General features: G+C 38.8%; 1 long non-coding RNA gene across 15 annotated transcripts in view; it reads left to right on the top strand.

Annotated features, from left to right (window-relative positions):
• LOC123855860 (uncharacterized) overlaps positions 1-18,931 on the top strand; it is a 456,844-nt gene that overhangs the window by 382,931 nt on the left and 54,982 nt on the right. Inside the window, exon 10 of one of the 15 annotated variants that reach the window (XR_010412971.1) lies at positions 18,583-18,729. The exons of 13 other annotated variants lie outside the window; for them this stretch is intronic. This is a non-coding gene — a long non-coding RNA (uncharacterized LOC123855860). Of the gene's footprint in view, positions 1-18,582; positions 18,897-18,931 lie in introns of those variants that run through there. One more of the 15 variants, XR_010412970.1, reaches the window with a different exon arrangement.

The following is an 18,931-nucleotide window of genomic DNA, read 5'->3' as shown; positions in this document are numbered from 1 at the left end:
CTACCCCCCCAATTTCTGTTTTTTGAGAGGGGAAACACATTTGCAGTAGGGAACAAAGCATCAAAGTCCATCTAAAAGGCCACATTCTATCCTAATCCGGTGCCAGGGCTAACAGTGTGCTGTTAATGTTTGCTTTAAAAAAAAAAATCAATATTTGATTTAAGCAAGCATATCATTTCCTTTCAGAAGGAAAAGGTGCTCGGTAGTTATTTTGTGGAGTTAGCAGTAGTCTAGCATTTTGTCAAGTATGGGTTTTGACAAATTTAACAAGCTTGAAAGGACTCACAGGAGAATAAGCCAAACAACATAAAGGTGGAAAAACAGAAACAAATAAGGAAAGGGAGCCTAATTGGTGTATTCTGCCTAGGAAAGAGAGATCTGACAGGTGATTTAAAAGCTGACCCGCCTGTGTGAAAAATCTTAGATGTTTCTGACGTTCATGGTCTTAAAGAAATCAGCATCACACACACCATTGCCTCTTGAGTCTCTTTCCTGCTGTTGTGTTGTTGCCATCTGTATCCTTAATCCCAGACCTCCGAAGAGAAACCTCCCACCTTCAACTCTAGGTGAAGTTGAGAGGAGCATGAGGGTGAACAGAAACATTACAGTCACGTTTCTGTAAGACAAAAACAAATGTCCAAGGGTATGTGCAGATAGGTCATATTGTGAACCCATGGACAGAATTTATTTCACAAGGTGGCAGTCTTTCTGTGCTACCCAGAGTGGGGTCCAAACAGTACTGTCCTGGATTTCCATTGTAATTTTTATTTTTTTAAAGATTTTATTTATTTTATTTGAGAGAGAGAATGAGAGACAGAGAGCATGAGAGGGAGGAGGGTCAGAGGAAGAAGGAGACTGCCCGCCGAGCAGGGAGCCCGATGCGGGACTCGATCCCGGGACTCCAGGATCATGACCTGAGCGGAAGGCAGTCGCTCAACCAACTGAGCCACCCAGGCGCCCTCTTTTTTTTTTTTTTTTTTAAAGATTTTATTTATTTATTTGAGACAGAGAGAGAGAATGAGAGACAGACAGCATGAGAGGGAGGAGGGTCAGAGGAAGAAGCAGACTCCCCGCCAAGCAGGGAGCCCGATGCGGGACTCGATCCCGGGACTCCAGGATCATGACCTGAGCCGAAGGCAGTCGCTCAACCAACTGAGCCACCCAGGCGCCCAACCAAACTCATTTTAAAAGATTTTTATTTATTTATTTGAGAGAGAGAATGAGAGACAGAGAGCACGAGAGGGAAGAGGGTCAGAGGGAGAAGCAGACCCCCTGCCGAGCAAGGAGCCCGATATGGGACTCGATCCCGGGACTCCAGGATCATGACCTGAGCCGAAGGCAGTCGCTCAACCAACTGAGCCACCCAGGCGCCCTCTTTTTTTTTTTTTTTTTAAAGATTTTATTTATTTATTTGAGACAGAGAGAGAGAATGAGAGACAGACAGCATGAGAGGGAAGCGGGTCAGAGGGAGAAGCAGGCTTCCTGCCGAGCAGGGAGCCCGATGCGGGACTCGATCCCGGGACTCCAGGATCATGACCTGAGCCGAAGGCAGTCGCTCAACCAACTGAGCCACCCAGGCGCCCTCCATTGTAATTTAAAGGGAAATTTTCAATGCCCAGAGCCCTGATGTCCTGCAGATGAAGGAGGAAGATGTTCTTGAGCACTATGCAGCAGAAACTCGGTTGGGTGGCACCAATCTTGACTTCAAGTGAACAGTTCATGGCATCTACATCCTAAGTCTTCAGAAGACGCGGGAGGAGCTCTTTCGGTGACTGATGACATTGTTGCCATCGAACATCTGGCTGACGTCAGTGTCATAGCCTCCAGGAACACTGGCCAGGGCGCTTTGCTGAAATTTCCTGCTGCCACCAGATCTGTTCCTGTTAACTGGCCACCTCACTCCTGAACCTTCAAGAGCTACGACTGCCCGTGGTTACTGATCGCAGGGCCCACCACCAGCTACTCACAGAGGTGTTTTCCGTTAACCTGCCTACCACGGCTCTGCGGAACACGTGCTACCTCCTCAGCGCCACGGTGTGGAGCAACAAGGGCTCACTCAGCCCTTTTGAGACGGCGGATGCCCCCTGGGAAGTTCTGCGCACGCGCAGCTCCACTTCCCGTGAGCACCCGCGGAAGTCACGCCGGATCTCGCCCTCTGCGCAGGTTCTGGCGAGGTTGAGGAGGAAGAGCCGGTCCCTTCTTGAAAAGGCTGTGACGCGGCGGTACTTTGGGGTGTGTGGACTGCTCCAGCTCCCAGATTTACTGCTACTCCGCCCGAGGCGGCAGCCTGGTCTGGAGGCGGGGCGTGCCCTCTGCACCTACTCAGCACTTCTCCGCGGAAGACCGGAGCCCCGGGCCACCGAGGACCCGACCGGAGCGCCCGCGCTCAGGCCGCGGAATAGGTAGGAACGACCGCTGGCGTGGCCTCCAGCTATTCTTCCAGAGGCGCTTCATCCGAACACAAACCAGCGAGAGGGTTCAGAATCATGTCACTGAATCATGGCACGAACCAGCTAGGTGAAGCCTGGAACAGGCTTGCGGGTGATTGATTGATTGATCAATTAAAAAAAATTAGTACCCCAATTCTAAAGCCCGGAGATTTTCCTGGAACGATGTGGATTTCAGCCGTTTGAGAAATCGGCCAGCAGGGCGCCTGCATTTCTACTGGTCGCAATTGGGGACGTGCTACCCTCCGGTGGGCTGACACGGTCCTGGTCTCCCCCCTCCTTACCCTCTGCTGCCTCTTCCGCTCAGCCTGTGCATTGGCTGCTATTTATCATGCTGCTTGCACTGTTTGTTGTTTTTAGACCCAAGAAACTTTTCTTACTGCACTGATTTCCTTACTTATGTTACTGTTCAGCCCTTATAGGCCATATTTATGTTAATGGCCACAACTGTTCATAGTATCTTCGTTAATGAAATCAGAAAGATAAGCTGGGAGATGTATTTTTCAAACGTAAGATCCTGTGGGGCGCCTGGGTGGCTCAGTCGGTTGAGCGACTGCCTTCGGCTCAGGTCATGATCCTGGAGTCCCGGGATCGAGTCCCGCATCGGGCTCCCTGCTCGGCGGGGAGCCTGCTTCTCCCTCTGACCCTCCTCCCTCTCGTGCTCTCTGTCTCTCATTCTCTGTCTCTCAAATAAATAAATAAAATCTTAAAAAAAAAAAAAAAGAATTATCTTGTCTAGGGGCGCCTGGGTGGCTCAGTCGGTTAAGCGACTGCCTTCAGCTCAGGTCATGATCCTGGAGTCCCGGGATCGAGTCCCGCATCGGGCTCCCCGCTCTGCAGGGAGCCTGCTTCTGCCTCTGACCCTCCCCCCTCTCATGTGCTCTCTCTCTCTCATTCTCTCTGTCTCAAATAAATAAATAAAATCTTAAAAAAAAACAAAAACAAAAACTTAAGATCCTGTGATTCTATTTTCTTTTTTTTCTTTTTTTTTTTTTAAGATTTTATTTATTTGCGAGAGAGAGAATGAGAGACAGAGAGCACGAGAGGGAGGAGGGTCAGAGGGAGAAGCAGACTCCCCGCCGAGCAGGGAGCCCGATGCGGGACTCGATCCCGGGACTCCAGGATCATGACCCGAGCCGAAGGCAGTCGCTTAACCAACTGAGCCACCCAGGCGCCCCCTGTGATTCTATTTTCAATGTCTTTTTATATATGCAGAGAAGGGGAAAATGGGGGGGGCCTGCTTCTCCCTCCACCACTCCCCCTGCTTGTGTTCCTTCTCACTGTGTCTCTGTCAAATAAATAAATAAAATCTTAAAAAAAAAAAAAAAGAATAAGGAGAGATTTAGGGTGGTCATGAGAAAGAACTGCTTGAAAAAAATGTGAAAGAAACATTGTACTCTTTTTCCTGATGGAGATTTTGAACTCTTTATCCTTAATATAAAGAATGATAATCCCTTACATCTGTACAATGCCTTAGTACTTTTTAAAGTGCTGTCAAATAAAAGAACTTTTTGAGCCCATTTTATGAGGCTGTTTTTTTTTTTTTTTAGAAAGGACATAGATGATAGGCAGTAGATAATCCATCTAGGATGAAGTCCGTTGGAGTGTGGGGGGTAAATTAAAGGCCTTATTATGGTTTCTTCTGGGTGTATAATTCTATTTTTCACCAAGGCTGTGACCTTTTCTAAAAGAGTAGTAAATACACTGCAAAGGAATGAAGCAGTTAGAACATGTTGACTCCTTACAGTGATGGTTTAACCCAGGTTCCCCTTATTACACTGATTTATGAGGCAGGTGCTATTACGAATCACCAAGCTTATTACAACTATTTTCATTTCGGTATTGTAAATCTAAAGCACACCATGATATTTAGAGATAGCTGGAGCGACGGTAATTTCTGTGAAGTCACATAGGCGTTCTGTGCATGTAGAAGTCATTTGGCAGATTTCTCTTTTTTCCATTTCCACCCAAGTCGGGATTTGTAGGGAAACAAGGTTGGGATGAGTATCCAAACCCTAAAGGGCAGTGTGGTGCCTGAGAAAGTCACTGGCCTCGGATTTCAGACGCGGGGGTCCTGGGCTTGCTGTTTTATCCTTTTTATGAACTTCACTCATCTATAAAAGAGGAAGGTTACTTCAGCAAAGGCTAGCTTCTCTTGTGAGCTGGACCCATGGATCCCTGAATGGGTGTATTACATGGCTTTCATTCCCTCCCTCTCGTGACATGGGAACTGCTCCTTCTCAACACTCTTGAAGACAGAATTTTGGTTTCCCTGAGGAACAAGTGTTTGGCCACGGCTGCGAAGGTCCCTTTCAAAGTCGATATGCAGGGATATTTGAGCTTTGAGGAAGTTGCTTGTATCAGACACAGGTTGGGGGTACACTTAGATTCAGGGAGCAGCTATGAGGTAGTGTTTCTTCTGACTTCCTCTTGCAATTTGTGTCTTATCCTTCAGTAGAGCTCTTGTATCTAATTGTCCAAAGTCTTTTGATCACTCAGACCTTACACCTGTGTCCTCTTGAACTAGTCTTTTCCTCCAGATCCTAGCCCATCAGCTTCTTCCATCAAAATCGAGATGTCCTAGCTTAGTGAGGCACTGCTCCCTAATTGCATAAAGTAGCTTACAAGTACCTGTTACATCCACAACCACAATACACAGACGCATTATTATCACTAATGATAGAATTATAAATACAAAACGGTTGATGAGGAAAAGTCTTTGGGGTCAGGGGTCAGCAGTCTTTCCCACAATCAGAATCAAGCTAATGAAGAAGGTAAAACTACAGCAGAGCCCAGTACACTGTAGTGCAAATGACATTCAAAAATGACCTTCTTAGGCCGCCCAGGTGCAGTCTTCTGGAATGGGACCTTTTAATAGGAATACTCTAGGTTCCTTCTTTGATTGTGTAGGCAGAATACCAGCACTAGAAAATTTTATCATTAGTAAAGATTTTGACCTCTTGTGGAAAATTCATTACTGGATTTTTGGGGATGAAGCTGAGAAGGCATTCATTCAGGTTTGATTTTGTAAGGATAGAGTGCAATGTCCTGAACCCCACGGCATTGTCAGCTAGGAGAAAAGGAACACAATGATGACAGGAAAACTACTCTTACTGAACAGTGGGAAAGAACATATGGGCTGTCATGCGGTTTAGGAGCACATTTTTAGAGTAAATTTCTTTAAAATAAGCAAAATTTACCCTCTTAAAAGCTACTTATACTCTGAACCTTATTTAACATTCAATCTATAGCATTTGACCTTCATTTTCATGCTGTGTTATATTGGTAGTTATTAACGGATTTCATTTGACATGATAGTTTTAAAATTAGACAAGATTGCTAGCCAAAGCACTCTTAATGCCTTTGATCAGGAAGTGAGAAGGATTCTCTCTGGGCAAACAATGAATGTTTTTGAATAAGGGACAGGCAGGGGTAGGCAGGGAGAGATAGGTAGGGGGCCATGGGATCAGGCTCACACAATTCAAAATGTGGGAGATGAAAGGAAACCAGAGATAAGGGAACAAACCAGACCATCCTGTCCTAGGTGTCAGAGGTGAGGTCTTGTTATAACAGCTACTTGTGACCAACCAAGAATTACCGGACCCTAAAAAAGGAAGTAAGCCATTGAAGGTGTTATCACTAGTCCTTAATCAATGGTGCTATCAATAGAGATGTTAAACAGATTTAAGTTCCCTGGTTAGCTTTCTATAAAAGACCATCCCTAAAAGCCCTCAGTGGCAACCCTTTTGGACTCCTCTCACTCCTGAGAGCTTTTTCAGTACCCTTGCTTAATAAACTTCTATCCCTTTAGTCACTCTCCTTTGTCTGTGAGAGTCATTCTTCAACTCCGTGAGACAAGAACCTCGCTCTCCCGCATCATTTTTAGGCCCCTAAAAAAGGGAAAATCAACCCAACTGGTTTGTTATTGTTTTTATTTTAGGTGCCCCCACCCCAACCCCCATCACTTCTTTGGTTTATTTGTTTACTGGTATATAATGTCCAATAAAAGAAAACATAAAATATACCTGCATTTTATTTAAGGAAAAAGACCCTTTGGACATGAAATCATTTCCAGATAAAGGGCAAATATTATTGTTTCTTTGTTCAAAGAAATTATTTTCTGTTAAATGCTCAGTTCATTCTGTGCTTTTATCTTTCTGTTGAATGTGCTCTCTATGACCTCTTAGCTAACAGAAGCCTTTGATATGTATTGTATGATTATAAAAGTGCAATGCCTAGTTGAATAGGCAAACTTAGAACCAAATAATGGGATTTATAGAGCAGACCTGCTGCTAACAGTGATGTAGCACGCCTGTCTTCTTAGAAATGCTGAGTTGGTTAAACATGGGGATTTAAAACTTTATTTAGTTTTTTTGTATTATTGTAGTTTTTAAAACAAATTATTATTTTCTTGCGTGTCTAAAGTTAGATCTTTTATAATAATAATTTCTAACACATTTGCATAAATTTTAAAAGTTCATGGCATTTTACATAAATTATTTCTTTCAGTCATCACCACAGTTGATTATCTCCATTTTATAGATGAAAATGTGAGGCTCAGGAATATCTTCTCGTTTTATTAGTATCAAGTATCTGGTGAGTGGTGAATCTAATATTTAAATATGGTTTTCTAACTCCAGTCCTGGGATAGTGGGAGACGAATTTGTTGTGGTTCTTTACAAATCTATTAATGTTATTTTTCTTCTGTTGAAGCCTTGGTTTTCCTATATTTCCTTCTTGATTGCCTGAAAGAATCCCGAAATGTTGAGTGTTCTTTTTTTCCCCGTCTCTTTTTCCACAGTGGACCTTTCCCTGCTTGACAAAAGAGAGGCATGATTCTCATCCATCCTGAATCTTACTACACTCTATTGCCATGGGGCGAAAAGACTTCCTGTGGCCTCCTAACAGACACTTGAATACAGTCTTTTGAGAAAAATATTTATAATAACAAAACAGAGAGATTCCTAAGGTCTGTTTAAGGGCATGGGACCTTGCTTTACCCATAGAATAAATTGAAGTTAAAGAACTAGTCCTGACTGCACCCCTGTGACGAACCGTGTGGAAAACTCCTGAGAATTTTTGCACTTTGTAATGGGAAGTCTGAGATACCTCTTCTCTGACTCCTATCCCCCATTGGTTGAAGGATGCCAGGGTCATTAAATCCCCACGCATTGCAGGCTGTCTAGCACATGTTTGAGCAAGCTCCGGTGACAATGAATGAAGCTTGCTGGCAGAGAATCTCAGAGGTAGCTTTTCAGCGGGGAGGCTGTATGTGTGCTGGGAACTATGCCATGTTGCTGCAGGTAAACTCTGAGGTAGGCTGAAGGAATGTGTAATAGTGCATGTGTGCATATGACTGTGTGTGTGTGTGTCCAGATTTCAGTGAGGTTTTGATGACCTCATATATTTAAGATGTCGTTGTGAATAGGGACTATATCCAGAAATGCCAGGATTCTGCCTTAGCCAATCTGCCCTCATCATAGAGCTTCCTGAACAAGATATAAACATAAATTTCTCCCCAGTGCAGAGCTCTCTGGAATATTGGGCTGGAACTCATGACTTTAGCTTAAATCCTGAGTGGCACCTCTTTCTAACCTTACACAAAAGTCCTACTACTTTTTTAGTCATGGGGCTTGAAAGGATGATTATGGGTGAATGAGGATGATTATAGTCCATGTATATATTCCCTATATATAAAAAAAAGATTCACTGAAAGGAGTAGGTTGACATGATTGTGCGGGCTGGCAAGGCAAGTCTGAAGTCCTTCAGGACTGTCAGGAAGGGCAGGCTGGAAACCTTTGGTGTGAACTGCGGGTGCTGTCCACAAGCAAATTCCTTTTACTTTACAGAAGTCTCGACTCAACTCTTAAGGCCTTTCAACTGATTGAATGAAACCTCCCCAGATTATCTGGGATAATTTCCCTTACTTAAAGTCAACTGATTATGCTCTTTAATCAAAATACCTTCGTAGCAATGCGTAGTTTAGTGTTAGATTGAACAATAGGGAGCTCTAGTCTGGCCAAATTGACACAAAGTTACCATAGAGGACAGATGAAGAAAGAGAGATTATCTGGGACTCACCCAGATGAGGCAGGACCTGGCTCTTATTTTTTCTTATGTCCTGAGAAGAAAATGGTAGTGAAAGCCACATACTTAACACTTGACTTTTACTTTGACTCTAGGCGTGTCCATTTGTAAGTGTAGTTCTTTTAGTGACAGGGAATTGATCTAGTTAGATTGGTATCACCTCAGGAACAGCTAAGTTGGGGTGGTACAATTCTGATACCAGTTCTTTTTTTTTTTTAATTATGTTCAGTTAGCCACCATATAGTACATCATTAGTTTTTGATGTAGTGTTCAATGATTCGTTAGTTGTGTATTAACACCCAGTGTCTGGTATCAGTTCTAATGTATGTGATGTGTTGTTTTTTTTTTTTTCTCTCAGTACCAAGTAATTCTCAGACACTGTCTACTTGGAGATAGCCATCAGATCCCACAGGTTAAGGGTTCAATCCATCAAGAGCGCCCTCTCCCAGTCCCACTCCAGATGCTAGCCACAAATCCAGAGTTGTGACCCATGCTTCTCCTCACTGGCTATAGATTGGAGAGTCCAAGGACACCCTCTTTGGGTTCAATTTATTTGTTGGAATGGCTCACAGAACTCAGAGAAACATTTTACTTAATAAGTTACTAGTCTAGTATAAAAGGATATAACTCAGGAATAGTCAATTGAAAGGAATGCATAGGGCAAGGTATGTGGGAAGGGTCATGGAGCTTCCATGCTCTCTCGGAGAGTACCACTCTCCACACATCTCCATATGGTCACCAACCAGGAAGCTCTCCAAATCTTGTCCTTTTGAGTTTTTACGGAGACTTTATTACCTAAGTATGACTGATATAACTCATTGGCCACTGGCAATTGATTCAATTTCCAGCCACTCCCTTCTCTGGAGGTCTGGGGTGGCAATGAAAGTTCCAGTCTTCTAATCTTGTTGGCTCTACTGTCACATTCCAAAAGCCATTTTGTTAACATAACGAAAGATCCCTTTATCTCTCTCCTTAGGAGATTCCAAGGGTTTTTAGAAGCTCTGTGCCAGGAATGGATAGGGACCAAGATCAAATATATATATTTTTATTGTAAATTTTAATGTCACAGTTGGTTAGAAGAATTTTCCCACTTTTCTCCCTAAAGTGTGGATAGGTAAATAGATATGTAGGTGTGTGTGTGTAATTTTTTTTTTTTCTTTTAAGCAATTAGGCTAAAAGCCAAACCTATTATTAACTAGAGATATGGTCGCTCTTTGCAGGGGACCAGTAGGGCATCAGAAAGTCCTTCACCTCCCTATGTGTAATTGCTTTCCAGGGTACACAGCTTTTACACAGTTGTCTGGGATCAGTGAGAAACTGGGGAGTTCAGGCTTGCCAGGGATGCTTGTCTGCTGTCATACAATAGAATCTCTAAAACGGTCATATTAAGATATCCATTAAGTTAACTGCAAAGTTATATCATATTTTGATTGAATATTCTTTTTCTTTCCTGTTGTGTTTTACACTTAATGATGTCGTCTAACCTAGCACATTTGTACATGTTATACAATGGGCAGTTCACGATGTTACACTCCTCACTCATTACCATCAATTCAAAAAGACCCAAATTCAAACAAGATGAATACAGTATTTTCTATTATTAGTTTTCCATAAAGAAATTAAAGCCCACAAATGGAATCACTCATCTTGTAGAAATTGTTTAGTAAAGTTCAAGTCTGAAAATATTCCTTATCCAATGTTTCTCTTTTGTGAAGTCCCAAACAGAGACTACTCACCCATGTACCTAATTCATGACCAAATTCCTTCTTCAGCAGCTATAGCTTGAGCTGTCCTCTGTCCGCTGTATCTAGTGTAGATCCTTCATGATCTCCAAAATTGTACTCATTCATCAATTAGTCCGGTGTTTCTAAAGTTCCAAAATCTAGGAAGATACATAATATCTTACCACTAGCGTCACATTCGTAAAATTTACAATATACCACTCCTCAGCTATTGTAGTAATTTTGCTGGATAAAAAACGGTATTCCTAAAACTCATTATGTTTTGTAGACCTTCATTCTAATTGCCAACCATAGGCCATGCTTGAATCTAAGGAATATTGTGATACTTACAATGGAGGGACTCTCTCATTGGGTATTTATAGAGAACTATTTCTATTTTTTTCTTGGGGGGGGGGAAGGAACTTATCCATAACTACTGTCTCCTATCTCTTCTTGTCACAAAGTAGCAATGAAACCACATTTTTCTATTTGTAAAGCTCAGCTTTTGGTTCTTTCTTGAGGATCTTTTCTATTCTTTAGTTGTTAATCTTTTGGAAACCTTTTAAGAAAGATTTGGTTTTGTTTTTGTTGTAAGTTCTTAATCAACAGATAAAAGAAGAGACCAATGAAAAAGGGCACAGTGTCAATAAAACTCAGAACAATAAAACTTAATTAGAAAGCATGCAAGAATTGACAATACAGTCATTACTAAAAAGAAAAAAGCCAGCCATTTTGAAACTTAAAAAAAGAACAAATCATTTATTGGTCAAATGAGAAATCATTATGGAAATCAGAAATACATAAACCTGAATGACAAAAACTGCATATAAAACTTATAATAGGATACAACTAAAATGCTATTTGAGAACAATTTATATCCTGAGGTGTTTATAGTGGAAAAAAAGAAAGACTAAAAATTAATGAGGTAAGCACTTAGGAGACCAGAAAATGAGAAGGAATGAATTCAGAGAAATAAGGTAATGAAGAAAAAAATCAAATATCAATAAGGTAGAAAACACTTCTAATGAAGAGGATCAAAAAGGCTATAAGTGACTTGCTGAAAAGCTCATTAAAGTGGCAAGTCCCTGACAATATTGATCAACTTAAAGGAAAAAAACAAGACTAACGGCACAAATAAACTAAGAATGAAGAAGGAAGTACAGATTCAAATATATAGTAAAAGTGTAGAGAATTTCATAAGCAAATCTATTTCAGTAAATTTGAAACAATAAATAATAAAAATCCAAAAAATTTCTATATTCAAGGGGAAATAGTCAGCAAGAATAAACCTATAACTCTTAGGGAAATGTAACCCAATGGGTGAAGTCTTATAACAAATATAAAAGCAAGCTTTTCAGGTGCCTTCTACCAACCATTTGAGAAACATTACCAATATTGCTGAAAATCTTCAAGAGTATACACATAGAAAAAAATAAACTTTAACTCATGTTATGGGACCAGTAAGTAGTCTGATCAAATGAAAAAATGCCTACATGAGAAAGGTAATTAAAAGTAAAATTCAATGGTGAAGGTAGATGCAAATATCCGAAACAGGAATAAACTTAACCAAATTGCTTAAAGACTTGTGCACTGAAAATTATAAAGCATTAGTAAAGGAAATGAAAGACGATAGGGATAAATGGAAAGTTCATGGATTGGAAGAATTAATATTGTTAAAGTGTCCATACTACCCAATGTGATCTGTATATTCATTTCAATCCCTATCAGAATTCCAAAGGCATTCTTTTCAAAAATACGGGAAAAAGTCTTAAAATTCAAATGGAACCACGAAAGAATCCAAATAAAGCAATCTTGAGCAAGAAGAACAAAGCTGGAGGCATCATGTTTTCTGATTTCCAACTGTACTGCAAAGCTTTAGTAATCAAAACAGAATGGCCCTAGCATAAAAAGAGACACATAGAGCAGTGGGAACGGAACAGAGAGCCCAGAAATACACTTACAACTTTATGGTCAAGTGAACTTTGACAAGAGTGCCAGGAACATACAATGGGGAAAGAACTGTCCCTTCAAAATAGCTTGATGGTGGTGATTATTTCCTATGTCAAAACATTAGGAAATCATGTCAAACCTAAGGTTTGACAAACCTATGTCAAAACATCAAGTGGTGTACCTTAAATATATACAATTTGTATTTGTTATATCACAATAATGCTGAAAAAAGAAGAAATGGTGCACATCATTTGGGCTATACACTTTTCCCAGAAGTTCTTATCATATATATTATTACATAACATTTTAATAGTCAGTAGTGGTATATATTTATTCCACTAACCTGTGAGTGAACTCATTGTGGGCAAGGAATACAAATTAATCATCTTCATATGAGCAAATTCTTGCAGCATGGTAGATGCTCAATAAATGTTTTGTGGAATCCATGCATAAATGCTAGGGTAAATTTGAGATCACCAAATACGAGTGTTCTTAAGATTCCTGGGCTGTGTAAATCCTACGTCCCAACTTTTATCATGAAAAATCCAATAAATTTACTTGGGGTTTCCATTTTCATAGCCTTTGAAATGAGAAAGAGTTTGCCCCTTGTAGAGAAGTAATTTATTGTCCAATTAGTGTAACTAATGAATGTTGTAGTGAAAGCAAAAGGGTTACAGAACCAAGCACCTAATGAAAATATGGGCATTGGAAAAAGAGAATTAGACAAAGGAACAAAGAAGTCATAAAACTCTTAGGATGAAACATTACAATTTATTATTTATGAGCCATTCATCTGGGAAATAGTAACTAAGAAGTGGTATGTATGTTATAAAGTGATTAGCATGCCGCCAGCTCTGCCATTAGCAAGCTGCTTAGCATTGGGCCAGTTATTTAACGTCTTTGGACCTTAGGTTCTGCCTCTGAGTGTTAAACGTGTTGGCCCTCCAACAGCTTAGGTCCCATCTGTTATTTTACGCCATGGTTACACTTTTCTCTTTGTCATATGTTCTTGCTTCAGAAAGTAGAAAATGGTATTCTCAGTTTCAGTGACTAATCCAGGAAAACATTAATTTTATATGTATGGAGGGTGACATCTGCAGATTGGTTGTACCCCGATAATTCAGGCCTAAGATTTATGGAGATGAGATGTCTTTAAGGATAATGATATATAATTGTAATTCCAGACAGTTTTGTGACAAGGAAATTGAAACAAATAATATGAATGCAGTACATCCAACAGGAATTGCTTGTTTCCTGAATGTGTGTTCTAGCACATAGAAAGAAGAGGCCGAGAAACACACTAGAGTTCAAAGAATTTTAATTGCAGGGCTTATGAAGATTATCTGAAGCTATCCATCAAAAGTGCTTACCGTAGGGCAGTGTGGTACACTAGATAGGTCTGAGTTCAGAATCAGATGGAAATGGGATTAAAATTCAACTCTGCTATTAACAACTGAACTTTAAGAAATTTACTTAATTTCCTTGCATTTAAATTTCTTCATCTATAAAATGGGAATCATAATACCATAAAAATTACATGATTTTATGATAAATTAATAAACCACCTTAAGTATTTGGTACATAGTAGGTACTTTAAAAAGGCCCTTTAGTTTTGGTTTCATTTAAAAATTTTTTTTTAGGTTTTTATTTTAATTCCTATTAGTTAACATACAGTGTTATATTAGCTTCAGGTGTACAATATAGTAATTCAACACTTCCATACCTCCCTCTGTGTTCATCATAACTAGTGCACTCCTTAATTCCCATCACCTATTTCAGCCATCCTCCCATCCTCCTCCCCTCTGGTAACCATCATTTTATTCTCTATAATTAAAAGTTTATGTCTTGATTTTTTTCTCTCTTTTCCCTTCGCTCATTTGCTTTGTTTCTTATATTTTACATATGAGTAGAATCATATGGTGTTTGTCTTTCTCTGACTGACCTCCTTTGCTTAGCATTATACTCTCTGGCTCCATCCATGTCTTTGCAAATGGCAAGATTTCATTCTTTTTTATGGCTGAATAAAATTCCATTATATATAAACCACATCATCTTTATTCATCACTAGTGGACAGTTGGGCTGCTTCCATATCTTGGCTGTTGTAAATACAGCTTTATTTATTTCATGGATCTTAAAATTTACATAGTAATCCATAGCACTGACACATGAAAACAACCCAGTTATTTAATAATTCAAGAAATACTTACTGAGAGTCACCAGATAATTTTTTTAAAAGATTTTACTTATTTGTCAGAGAGAGAGCACAAGCTGGGGGAGTGGCAGGCAGAGGAAAAAGCAGGCTCCCTGGTGAACAGGGAGCTGGATGCAGGACTCAGTCCCAGGACCCTGGGATCATGACCTGAGCCAAAGGCAGATGCTTAACCGACTGAGCCACCCAGGCATCCCTCGGGTAATTTTTTTAGATGCTAGATATACAAAGGTGTGCCTAGACAGACATGATTCCTGACTTCATGGAGTTTACATTCTAGTAGGGAAGATAGATAAATAATAGAACAAAATACCATTATAAGTTGTGATAACTGTAGGAAGGAGACAAATTGGAATTATGGGAAAATAGTGAAATATTGGGGAGTAGGGATCAGAAATCTATTGTATTAAAAGAGGAAAATGTATGAGTTTAAGAGTAAAGTAATAACATATTACAGTAAATTCAGGAGAATATGCACAAGTTGGCAAAATACTATAGGGAAACAGAATAATGCGAGCAAATGAAATAGTGGTTTTATTATGAGCTGAGCAACTGTGGTCTAGGTAGTTTCACTTTGGAGGAAGACTGGGGCTGGATTTGGGAAAGAAAGAAGAGATCATCATGGGCTGTAGTCTGGATTAGAGGTAAAAGGGTCTGTAGCAAGCCTGACCACTTAAGAACTTGTTGGATACTGAAGAGAACTTTTCCATGACTTGGTCAGGGCACATAAGTGAGGACTTTGTGAATCACGTTTCCTCACGTATAATGTCTAATACTTTCAGTCTGTACTTGAGAAATTGAGAGGGAGCAAGACAATCAGTAAAACATGAGGTAGGGGGAAGAATTGATAGTGTGACAAATAAAGGGTTTTAGGTAACTGTGCGAGAGTAACCACCACTGATTTCATTGAGAGTAACTGAAGGTTTTGGACAAAATCTTAACACTATGGCCTTCAAGGCAGTAGAGAGCTATAAGGCAGTGAAAAATTAAAGGAATAAGACCTGAGAAAAGTCAGAAACCAACAGGAATGAGTCCAGTATTTGACTCATAAGACAAATTGAGAATTATAAAGGCACCATGTATATTGGATGTCATTGGGGCATTACTTGTAATAGCAAGAGTCCAGAGTATCTTAAAGGATGATCAGTGATTGAATGGACAGACAAAATAGGTGGTTATATGATAGAGTACTGCACAGAGTGTACATAGAATTAAACAGATCTACATTTATCCGCATAGGTAGGATTTCCAAAATACAACAGTGAATAAAATGAGCAAGTACCGTGAAATGCATAGATTTATATATTTTTCAGGCATGCACAAATAATTAGATGTATTTTTATGCATACATAAATGTTTAAGAAAGGAATAAAATAGTTGTTTAATATAGGTAAAATCCTACTTTAAGTCATTGCTTGCATTTACAGGAGCTAAAACCATAGAACTGACAGAGATAGTCTAACAAAGAAAAAAGCCCATAAACTAACTACATACATACTACTACTCAACCTACTAAGTTTTCTACCTCTTTATGAACTCAGATATTATTTGGAAATAATAGCTTGCATAATAATTTGCTTTTCCAACTGGGTATAAATTATTTCCCCAAATACAATTTTTTATCTGTTGGTAGGTATATAAGAATATAACAGTGAAAGGAAGCTTAGAAGGTATTAATTTATGGCATTAAATATCTTTGGCGGGTATAGGGATGAGATTGGGGATAATAAAAGAAATGCACACAAAAAAATTTGGGACCATATCTGTTCTGCTAATAATATTATGCCATTAACTGGAGGGTATTTTTGATTGAAATCTTGTGAATACTTCTAGTATGAAAAATATACTTTTCAAGTCAATATGTTATTTAAAGTCTTATGTAAATGAAAAGGAGAGTTTTCAAAGGGGAAGAAGTAATGCACTATGTCAAATTGGTTTTTCAAGGGAAATAAATGAACAGAGTATGAAGAGGCAAGAAAATTCTCAGGACCTCTATGTGATCTTCAGTTCTGCAAAATCCCTAAAACAATAGCCTCAACAGCTGTCACCTGGGCACCTGTTAGTAAGCAAAATATTGATTAAAATGTTGATGATTAATCAGTAATCAGTGTAACTTTTAAACTCTTAGAAACATGGTGTAGTGCATACTTTAAACAGTGATTTAATTAGAACCTCCATTGGTGGAAATACCATATACTCTCATATTTTGTTGAGGTAGCTTGTGTAATAGACAAGCAATCTCAGGTAGTGGGTAGATTGAAAATTTCATCGTGAGAATATTTAATGTTTTCTTTCAGCATGGTTGCTTTTCACCAGTGAATTTCCCTGTATGCACTTGTTCTATGTCCACCACAGCTTACATTTGTTTGTCCTACTCTCTTTGGCTTTGTCTTTCCCAAAGCCTTTCTCATTCTTCACTGTTCTCAGCCATATTCATTATCATGTAACTTAGTATACTTGATCATTCTTTAATGTCATATTAGTATTTCCCCTGTTTCTCATAGTTCTTATACATTATGTTGTCATTTTTCGTTTCCTAAAAATGTGTCTATATAAATACTCAAATAAGTGTGTAGTTGTTTCTTGGGTAATGTAACCTCTCAGAATCATGTTGAATAGAGTTAAGTCTTTTGCTCAGGTTACACGTAAGAAGTTGATGCATAAGAAAAAAAATCATCTATAATAAAAATTATTTCTGAAAATTTTCTTAAATCACCCACAAAATGCAGTATACCTGGTGTTTGTTTGGAATAGATTATTGCTTCTTCAGGTTAGTTTAATTTAGCCATTGAGTTAATTGGCTTAAATCTTATATTTTATATATGTGTGTATGTGCATGTATTTAATACACATACATATTTAATACATATAGACAGTATACATATTATATTCAGTATGTATATAAAAAGAATTACTCACTTTATGGGAGACACCCAAGAACTGAGGCCAACTGAAGAAAGAGCAGTCATGTTTCCTATCTAATACTCAGTCCTGTCAATGAGTGGAATATTTGGGAATCAAATACACTGTTTTTTCTCTTTGTGTGTGTCTCACTGATTGTGTTTTCGTCCTCCCCTTCTCCTGGATACATAAAAAAAAATGCACATATGTGCAATATAGGATGATTTACTGAAATGAATGTGTGAATTATTTTATGCATTGAGTTAATTCCAACACAGCAAGATTTCAACTTTGAGATTATAAAAATTTCAAATTCATGTTCATATGAGTACAGTAAATAAAACTTAGCTACATTGATTCTGTCGTCTCTGCGTTTTCAACATTTATACATGAGAATGTGAGCTTTTCATGTAATTTCGGGGTATTGACATTGGATGTGATCATTCAGAAATCACTTTCAAAAGAATCTTAGAAAAACATAGATTTTTTTTTTCTGGAGATTTTTTTTCTATAGAATTAATGATATTTCTTCTATAATTATATATTTTGTAGAATTTGCCAGTAAAACAATCTGCGTCTGAAAATGTGTCTTTTAGAAGGTTTTTTTTTAAAGATTTTATTTATCTGACAGAGAGAGACACAGCGAGAGAGGGAACACAAGCAGGGGGAGTGGGAGAGGGAGAAGCAGGCCTCCCGCGGAGCAGGGAGCCCGATGCGGGGCTCAATCCCAGGACCCTGGGATCATGACCTGAGCCGAAGGCAGACGCCAAAGGACTGCGCCACCCAGGTGCCCCCAGAAGGGTTTTAAGCTATGACTTAAATTTCTTTAATAGTTATAGGACTGCATAGGTTATCTGCTTCATTATGGGTGAATATTAATAATAGTTTGTGCTTTTTGAAGAATTGGACCATTATCTTAGTTGTCAGATTTATGGGGATAGGGTTAGTTGTTGGTAATATTTTCTTATTATCCCCTTAATATCTGTGAATTCTAAAGTAATATGCTGTCTTTCATTCCTGATAATTTTTGATTTCTCTCTCTCTTTTTTTGTGTCCTGCTAGAGATTTATCAATTTCATTGATCTTTTCAAAGCACCAGATTTTTGGTTTCATTTTTACTATTTTTGTTTTAAAATTTATTGATTGCTGCTTTTTATTATTTTTTGCCTTCTGCTTGATTTGGGTTTATTTTGATTTGATTTTCCTGGTTTCTATTTATTTATTTATTTATAGTAACATATAGTGTTATATATATATTTGTTTCAGGGGTACAGGTCTGTGATTAATCAGTCTTCCACAATTCACAGTGCTCACCATCGTATGATTTTCCTGGTTTCTTAAAGTAGAAGCTTGAATTTTGAGTTGAGACCTTTCTTCCATTCTAATATTAGCATTAAATGTTACAAATTTCCCGTAAGTACTGCTTTAACTGTGTGTCACAAATTTTGCTATGTTGTATTTTCATTTCTCTTCACTTCAAAATACTTTCTAATTTATCTTGAAACTTCTTCTTTGACCATGGATTATTTAAAAATATATTATTTAATTTTTAGGTGTTTGGCTATTTTCCTGTTGTTTTTCTGTTATTGATTTCTAGTTTAATTTAATTAGAGTA

The sequence above is a fragment of the Mirounga angustirostris genome, unplaced genomic scaffold (genome assembly GCF_029215605.1).
Source record: "Mirounga angustirostris isolate CCGP_5_RB_7025 unplaced genomic scaffold, mMirAng1.0.hap1 SCAF_7, whole genome shotgun sequence".
Classification (NCBI taxonomy): Eukaryota; Metazoa; Chordata; class Mammalia; order Carnivora; family Phocidae; genus Mirounga; species Mirounga angustirostris.
Note: the sequence above shows the minus strand (reverse complement) of the source record. Positions and strands in the feature narration are given on the sequence as shown.